We start from the raw sequence: 9,718 nt of genomic DNA on the forward strand, positions 1-9,718 counted from the left end.
ATGATCTGATTCCAAGAAGCTGCTGAAACATCATCAGGTTCATCTTCATTACTCATTTTTTTAAGTTGTTCCAGAGGTAAACCATTACTGTTAAACACTATAACATCCATATTTTCTGCTGGCTCCTCTGTAGTCTGGCACTATTTTTGTTCCATTCGGAAACCTCCCTACAACCCATTGCAGAACTTCTGTAATGAAAAGAGTTGGGAAGTTCTCCCACAACCTGGACAAAATTCCCCTAACAGTATAAATACCACCTTGGGTGTCCCATGAAAAAAAGCCACTAGCCTAGTGGGACTAACCCAGTCAGCAATGGATAAATAATTAAAAAAAAAAAATCAGTGATGGTCATCAGTCTATACAGTCACAAGTTCTTACTGTTTGATTTCTTGCATTGCATAGTAAATGTACCAATAACAAATTTGCTCTATATCTTAATGAAGTCAAATACTAGCACACCAGGTATGCACATGGCCAGTGGAATACAGGTACACACAAAAGATAAAGCTATAATTTTCGGATATTAATAGGACTTGCATAAAGCACTCCACTTTGTTGCACTGCTGAGTAAGAAATCCATATGCAGCAATTTTAACATTGGTTATCTTGCTATAACAAAGCCTTATCCAAGCAAAGTTTGTTTTGTATTTTAACAGTGACAGTTTTTTTAGGCTATGAAATCTTCATGTAGTCTATTGCGACAAAAGAACAAATACAAAATGATACTGTATGAAGTACTTGTTTCAGAATAAAATTTGATGGCTTGACATACATTTCTGGATGGCTTATTTTCAATATTTAATTACTAGTTTTTATTAGGAGCGTTGTGGTAGAAGAGCAGTTTGCAATACTGTCTTAAAGTACTTGGTCCTCCAGTTCTGTTCTTTTGTACAGAGTCTATACACCCTCCCAACGACTATGTGGAGTATTGCTGGGTGCTTTAATTTCATCATAACTTCCAAAGATGTATAAAACTGAATTGGTAAACCTCCAAATTGGGAACAAATCATAAATGTTCATGTATGTGCACGTGCGCATGTATGTATGTGTCTGTGCATGTGTTTCTGTGTCTGTATGTGTATTTGTGTGCATCCTGCTATGGGCTGTACCACAGGATTATTTTCACTATCCCATGTGCATTGAGAGGTGGGTGGGTTCTGGTTCCCTCGCAATCCTAAGTGGGTTAAGCACTTTTATTTTTTTATTTATTTTTTTGAGAATGAATGACTGGTTTTGATTTAAACTTGATATATTTTGCTCCTTCTCTTATTTTTTTCTTCTTTTTCTGTATTTGCAGTGAATGAATTAATTCAGTTATACTTTTATTCATTTCTAGACATGAGAAAAAACTGCAGAGGCTGGCTCAGACTTGGATGAAAGAAACTAACACAGCCCTTGTACATGACAAAACGATGCTCCTCAGTTGATTTTTACTGAATGTCTGGTCTGCAGCATATGTAATACTAATAACTTAGTGTGTTTTTCTTCCCTATATCCTGTCGTATTCTGCAGATGGTTACAATGCAGTTCAATATTTAATAATGTTAAATAATTAATAATTTAATAAAGTCTTGCTTTCAGTATGTAACTCCAGCATGGAACACAAAACACATAATTCCTTACATCTGTATTCATTTCTGGAGATATTAAAACCGAATGTGACAGCAGTATTTTCATTTTGCAGCTGTGTGAAGAGACAAAGCTACACTGAACATTTATCAAGTAAAAAAGGTAAACATTCAAAGTAGCAACCTTAATACTGTAATACGTCATTACATCAGTAGATGGAGCTCTGATCATTCTTTTAACAAACCAATAGCTTCTTCCTGTGGGGATTATATCACAGAATCAAACTGCATCAAACTAAACATTTAAGCAGTCTTCTTTCCGACAGTGCTTTATGAAACTAAGAAGTAGTGATTTTCTTTTGTGGCATTTATATATAGTGGTTTGTGAAACATGTTTTAAAGATGTAAATCAGAAAATAAAACAGAAAATGTTTATAGAACAGACACATAGTAAGTAACATTTTGAAAAGCTGTCAAATGTGACTTATTTTTTGCAATTTTTTTTTCACCCTTTGAACATTTCTTAAATGACAGACTTGTACTGGCTCTGCAGGACTAGTATATTTCATGACAGCTAAAAAATATGATTTTGTTCTTTCTCTTGTTGCATTCTAAGGAGTGTGGGCATTCCATCACGTGCGAGTGACCTGGACATCTGGGTAGTGGTGCTTGCTGAACAGCTGTACCATTTCTCCCAGTGGAAGGACAGTAGTGTATGTACTGTAGGAGGTATAGCAGATGTGTCACAGACACTCACTGCTGGCATCAACTCATTGCCTGTTTCTGAATATTTATAAACTCACTTGTCACTGAGAACTCAGAGCTGGCAGTAAAGTGGGCGGAATAGTGCTAAACATATCAGCTTCCAGGTAAAGGGGTGTTTTGCAAATCACATCTGCTAGCATTATGCAAACATGATAATTAACCAGTGCTATGAGAAATAGCACCTTAGATATAAAAGGTAACTGCATTTAAAATTAATAGTCATCTTTAAAGTGATCATATTGACAGAATATGTACAACTTCTGGGTGACTTTATGGACTGCTATGTTTGCTTTATATATGAAACAAAGAAAATTCCTTGTTGCAGTAATAATTCTTGAAGATGAAATTACAGGCACCTGTATTCTGATAAAATTCCAGAATAACAATAAATTGGTAGACTGGACAGCCCTGCATTTAGTTGATAGTGTGAGTTCACAGAAAAGTATATGCTGTGATCCCTTTCCTTTCTGGCATTGAAACCAATTCAGAATTATGAATACTGTACATTAATAATGTATGGGGAAGTTGGAGTGATGTTCACGATTCCAGAATATAGTTAGGAACTGTACAGTGTACAGGGTTATAACAATGGGATGGCTGTTGAACATTTTAAGTTTTTACTCATAAGACTACTATACCTTTACAAGAACTAACTGTTTTTCTATAACTGAGAAGTCACATTTGTGAAACTGCAGAACATTCTTAAAAACATTACACCAGTGAATAATTTTGTTCATATAGTCTTCAAAGACTGAAATTCTGGCATGAAAGTAAACACTCAACATTTAATTGCTAAGGAAAGCAAATTACTTCTTAAATAGGCAGTGTGGATAAATAACATACCCTAGTTATTGGAAATATTCTGTTTTGGGCATGTGGCTTTAGATCACCAGACATTTTCATGAATTACCATTTACTGAGTCATAATTTAGTGTTTCTCTCAAAGCTGGAGAATTTTAAGATCCTTTTATTTAAATTAAAAACAACATATAATTTTTAGAAATAAAGAAACCTAGTAAACAACAAAAAATTCAGTACATTAAATATTTATAGCAGAATATTAAATTAAACACAACATATGTCAAATAATGTATAACCTACCTTTTCTTTAAACCTGTAAATTACATTAATAGAGCAAATAAACATGGATGAACTTTTAATGGATATTGTAATGTCTAATCAATGAAAGTCTAATTTTCTAATAGATGATAATATCAATTCATGCATAAGAACCAAATATACAGTACAGAACAAATTTCAGCTTCAGCCATTCTTGTACCTAAAATGTTCTATTAGTTGTAACATCATAAAAACATCACCCATCAAACATTCCTTCCCAGTTTATCACATCTGGTGGGTACCATTTAAAAAAGCTGTATGTAATCTGTAGAAAAGTAATATGCAAGTTATGAAGTATCTGTTATAAAAGTGGAGTATAGCAATGAAAATTCACTTATAATGTGATGCTGTTGCATGAATATCAATTGTGATAATCCTTAGCAGCCAAATATTGGGGAATTCACCCCGTGAAAGTTTATAGCATGATGCTAATGATGGGCTTCATTCAGGGCAACTACATCTAACTCATTTGGGGACAAGTCCATATCATGTGTATACAGTCTGCTGTTTGGGAGCTGTAATACCAGCCATTACTGGAAGCAATCAAACCCCACTTGTGTAAGTATGTTAGATAATGTTGCCAATGCTGTAACAGTTTAAATATTGCAAATTGATGCACGACAGAGATGTCTTGGTAAGGATTTACTCTTAATTACACTGCACCAAATTTATTTGTTGTTTATGTTCCCATAGCAATGATTTCACTTCTCTGAGATTAGATTTTGGATGGCATGGGTTTGAGAAGGAATAGATAAAGTCCTTGTTAAGTGAATAACCTTAAGAGGATTGCATATCCAATTTCTATGAACAGGTGTAGATGTGGTGCTCATGCCTTAGGCTAGCTATAGTCTGGTACAATACAAACTTGTGAGCCTGCTATTTTTACATCCACTCCCATTAATCAAAAGCTCTTTCCTCTATCAATGTAATTTAGACATTTTAGAATGAATTGGTGTGGGTATTTATTATCTCTTACCCTAGGATGATTATATGTGTGCTTTCAATGATCAGGTTAAACTTTCTCCCTAAGAGTTTTTTTAAATTTCTAAAGAAATAAATTGTCTCAGATCATTATCTTCTAAATTTTCTGATAAGACAGAATATAGGTATTGTTTCTGCTGGCTCAGTTTTCAATATCATACATTTTGTTATCCATATTAGCAAAGGAAAACCATAGCTTGCCTCCTTTTGTTGTATTTTGTCTGTGTTATCAGCAATGTCCCATAGTTGTGCTGATAGCCATGTTTGTTGGCAGTTTAACTTGGCTTTATAGTTGGTGGTAGTACATTTTATGTGTGATATGCCCCCAGACAATATCTGAAATGTTTTCATCAGAACGTTAGCCTTTCTTTTATGATTTTGATATATTCAGCTAAGTTTTTGGTAGAATCCACCATTTTCTCCATCAGAGTCTGGTGATAGGGGGGGGTTGAATAGAAGCATTGTGGCCTGTCTCCATTGGGAGCACTTCCTGGTAACGGCTTTAAACAAAAGAATCTAGCTACTGAATATCTCTACACCAGATAAGTAAATCTCAGTCTTGCAACAGTTATCTTTTCTACTGTTTTAACTGTAAGCAAATTATTTTGTTTTTTAGGTAAATCAGCCTTGTTGAAACTAATCAAGTAGACCCCAATAGAAAATACATAGCTAGAGTGGTTGTGTGGCTTGTACTTTACAGGCCAGTGTGTTTAGTTCTGACTGGTCTGTTACAGATCTACTTGTTGACTGAATTGCTCTCGGTCCCTTAATTATATCACTGTTTTATCTGTTGTTGGCTATCATAGCCTGTCCACATTGGAAGCACTTCCTGGTTACCTTTATAAACAAAATAATCTAACTACTGAGTATCCCTACACCAGATAAGTGAATCTCTGTCTTGTAACAGTTAACTTTTCTGTTGTTTAAATTGTGACTATTTTTGTTAGCTAAATCTGCTTTGTTAAAACTAGCCAAGTAAGCCCCAGCAGTAAATATATAGCTATATATAGACTGTGGCTTATACTTTACAGGCCATGGTATCTAGTTTGAACTGGTTTGTTTCACATTGATTCATTCATTCCTCAGTTTGGCTCTGTCACTGTGTGTTTTATCTCTTGCTGACTATTGTAGACCGTCTGCACTGGGAACACTTCCTGGCTACATTTTTAAATAAAATAATCTAGCTACTGAGCATCTCTACAGCAGATATATGAATCTCTTGCTGTATTTCCAGCAACCCTCCCTCCCATTTGTTGTGGTTTTAAACAAGGTCTCTATTTCTGTCCCTAATGGTAATCTGATTACTAAAGCCCCCCCACCTCCTCTTTCATCACTGCTATTGTCAGTTGTATAAGCTATTTAAATACTTCTTCCTTCCCATTGTTTTCCACAAAGCCAAATACTCAGCGTCCAACAATCCAACCAGTATTGCTCTTTGGAAACTTCCCTTATTATAAGTTCTTTCTGGTGCTTTTTAAACTGTTTGGCATTGCTATTAGCTATGTAGTGCCTTATTTCACTTTGCTGTTGGTTTACCTTGTTTTTATTTACCTTATCAATAACTAGTCAGCTGTATAAATTGCTGGGGTAGCATTGCACGTAGTGCACTTTTTGTGTGTTTTTACATTAAGAGGACTAAGTTTCTTCAATTAGTGTCAGTAGGTGGTATCCTGGTCTATCCAGGTAGGGAATCACAAAAGAAGGACTCTGAGTGTTGTCGTTTAATAGCCAGTGGACTTTTTAGTCATTATTCTGTGTTTTTAGTGCCTGTATGAATTTGGCACATTTATGCAACTCATGGTTTATTTCCATGGAGCTCAGCCACTCTTGGTGTCCTCATCTATGTTTCAGAAGAGGTTTTCTTGTATTGGGTACTATCCAGTCAGAGCTAAGTACTATTTCAAAAAAACTGCACGTTATGAATTTACTTATTTAGTGAACTGCTGCTGATTCATTGAATTAGTCCTACTTTTTCTGTATTTTAAACTGTTTGACATTGATGTTTAGTGCCTTATTTAACCTTAGTGCTAGTTTACATTGCCTTAAATCACCTTAGTAACATTAACTAGCTAGCTAGTCATTTAAATTACTGGGATAGCTTTACCATTAGTACAATGTTTTGTCTGTTTTTACATTAAGAGGAATGAGTTTATTTACCTAGTGGCAGTAGGTGGTAGCCTGGTGAATATGAGCTGGGAAACACACAGGGGGTGATCTGAGAGTAGATGTTTATTGGCCAGAGGGCTTATTAATTATTATTATGTGTTTTTAGTGCCTATATAAATCTGACACATTTGTGAAGAGTTGCTGATCATGCAGCTGTGATTAACAATATCCTGTATAGTAGCAGACACCTAGAAGGTAAACTTTTCTTGCAGAACTACCTCTGAAACTGTACCCAGTAACTCAATAATTGCAGAGAAACTACTTTGTACTTTGAGAAACATAGAGTGGGTAGTTTGCTCATTGAGGAACACTGCCCCATAAATTTAGTATTATATTGCCTGGTCTAGTTCATAGTCCCAAAGGCACCCTTAGTTGCCCTCTTTCAACCCCTCATGCACCGCACCCTGACATCATGGACATCCACCTTCCCAATTCCTCCTCAACAAGTTTGGTGGACATGGGTATCTAGAGACAATGTAGAAACTGACTCATGTTCACTGATAACCATTTAATCCTTAAAGCAACATACAGTATGTGACTGATGTATATACACAATGACACTGGATGCAAAGCTCTCACACAGGAGCTCACAGACTAAAAATCAAGTTGTCAGAAACACACATACTACACCCATCACACAGAGTACTCACATTACACCTAGACCAGCATATGTGGAGGCACTTACATGCAATCTTCCCAAACTCCAAAGACCTCCTAGATACTGCACCTGCAAAAATTATCCTCAGCAAACCAAAACATCTTAACAAAAGCATCACTTAGCACTACACATACAGCCACACCCAGTAGAGCCTCAAATACAAATCCTATAAGCAATCCAACACACAACCCAGGACTCTAGTCATAAAAGATTCCATTTTGTGACATACTGATGCCTCGCTCACCAGACTGGACAAAGAAAAAACAATGGCCAATTGCTTATCAGAAGCCAGGATCTGCCAAGTTACACATGCACTCAAGTCGTTGCATCACAGGTACCAGTATGACTCAGTCATAGTCTATGCAGGTGTAAATGACCTGACACTTACCTCCCTAGACTATATGAAGCAAAACATTAGGGAGCTCTCAGTCTGTGTGTCACAGCTGGTACATGACTAGCACTGAGTCGCATTCTACCTTCGCTAAGGATGATGCGACTATATGAACAGAAGATGATTGACTTTAATAATTGCCTAGGTTTCTGGTGTCATTCTAAGGGAATACAATATTTGTCAACATGGGACTGGTTAATAAACTGCATTGCTTTGGTAAGGATGTTCTGGACTTACCTGTCTAGGCTTTTGAATATTGGATAACATATTATCCTTCCCTATAGATCCTTTTTTAAGCAATGCCAAAGTGACATAGCAAAATCAATACATGGGAATGTAAAAATATGTTACTGCCCAAAGCCAAGTATTTAAACAAGAAGCTCCACTCCTTCTAAGTTCTCCTCACCATGGAGAATTAAAATATTTGTGCAGTTACAGAGACATGGTTTAAGCCACAGAGAGTACCCCTGCAGTTCAAAGCTTCAGTGTCTTGTACACATTTAGAGCAGCAGCTTCACAGACAAGGACTAAAGGTGGAGGTGTCTTCATCTACATCAATAAGAAGCACACCTCTAGGGTGGTTAAATAAGACAACATGCTAGAATTTCTCCACATACAGATTAGCATAGATAAAAAGTCCCAAAACATACCCTATCAAGCTATGGGTCACACACGGTGTCCCAGGAAACCCATTACTTAGACCTACTGGAGACACTCACCATTCAAGCAAATACCATACTCACAGGTGACTTTAATTACCCCTCTAGACTGGGACTCCTACATGATCCCAAATTTGCAGGCACAGAGATTCCTGGACTTTTTAAACACAAACACCCTAGATCAGCTAGTGCATATGTCCACTAGAGGTGCAACCATAATGGGCCACAAGTATGGGAGAATGTTGCACCCCACCAAGTGTCATGTCCTCTCTGGTAAGGCCAGATCACAAAGAGGCCTCCATTGAAATAAAAATAAATTTTGCAACCACAGTAAACCCTGTAACAGTTAGGAACTATTCCAAGGCAAACTTTCCAAAAGTAAGCCCAACACAAACTCTAAAAACAAACCATCATGGTGGAATCCAAAATAAAACAGGTTGCACAACAAAAGAAATAAAAAGCCATAAATTAAATTAAGAATAGTAAAACACCAAAAGATATCTTATCAAAATAAATAGACAACTAACAGGGCTAATTAAGTCAAAGAAAGCCAATTTTGAGGAAAAGATAGTTTCCCAGGCCAAAGACAACCATGACGTCTTCTTTAATTATGTTGGAAACCTCAAAGGCAGCACACGGCAGTGTGTCCAACTGGCTGTAAATGGAGCCATGTTCATGGAGCTGGGAGATATAGCAAATCTACTGGCTGACAAATTCAGCTCCAACTTTACCTACCACTCACCCTCGGCCATCTCTGAGGAAATACCACCTAACATAACTCCTGCAACTATCAATGGGGGGCAAGTCCTATTGCCCTCTCATAGGCCATAAATAAAGTTGATTTGGACCTTCATAACATCCTAGGACACCTTCTAAATAGCTTGAAACATGACCTCCCAAGACCACTGGAGTCACTTTTTAACTAAAGCCAATGAACAGACATTGTGCCATGCAAATGGAATACTGCATCAGACATCCCTCTGACAAGGGTGGTCCATCAACAAATCTTGGGAACTACAGATCCATTATTAAGACTCTTCTCATATACAAAGCCATGGAGAGAATTATCATGGAAATGATTAGCAATGTTACATGAAACCGTCAGGCACTGAATCCCAACCAGCTTGGTTTTGTCAAAGGCAGGTCATGCCTACTAAACTTGGTGGTCTTCTTTGAGAAGGTCACAAAGCCAATGGATGAAGGCAAAACACTGCACACTACCTACCTTGTCCTAGCTAAGATATTAGACAGAGTACCCTGCTCAGGTATTGTAAACAAAATCATGGAATTAGGTATAAACCTCTGTGTAACACACTGTATAGCCAGCTGGCTCACAGATAGGACCCAGGAAGTTATCACATCCACATAGAGACCTGTCACAAGTGGAGTCCCTCAGGGCACTGTGCTGGGT

The sequence above is a fragment of the Protopterus annectens genome, chromosome 10.part0, assembly GCF_019279795.1.
Source record: "Protopterus annectens isolate FY-2018-M chromosome 10.part0, PAN1.0, whole genome shotgun sequence".
Lineage (NCBI taxonomy): Eukaryota > Metazoa > Chordata > Ceratodontiformes > Protopteridae > Protopterus > Protopterus annectens.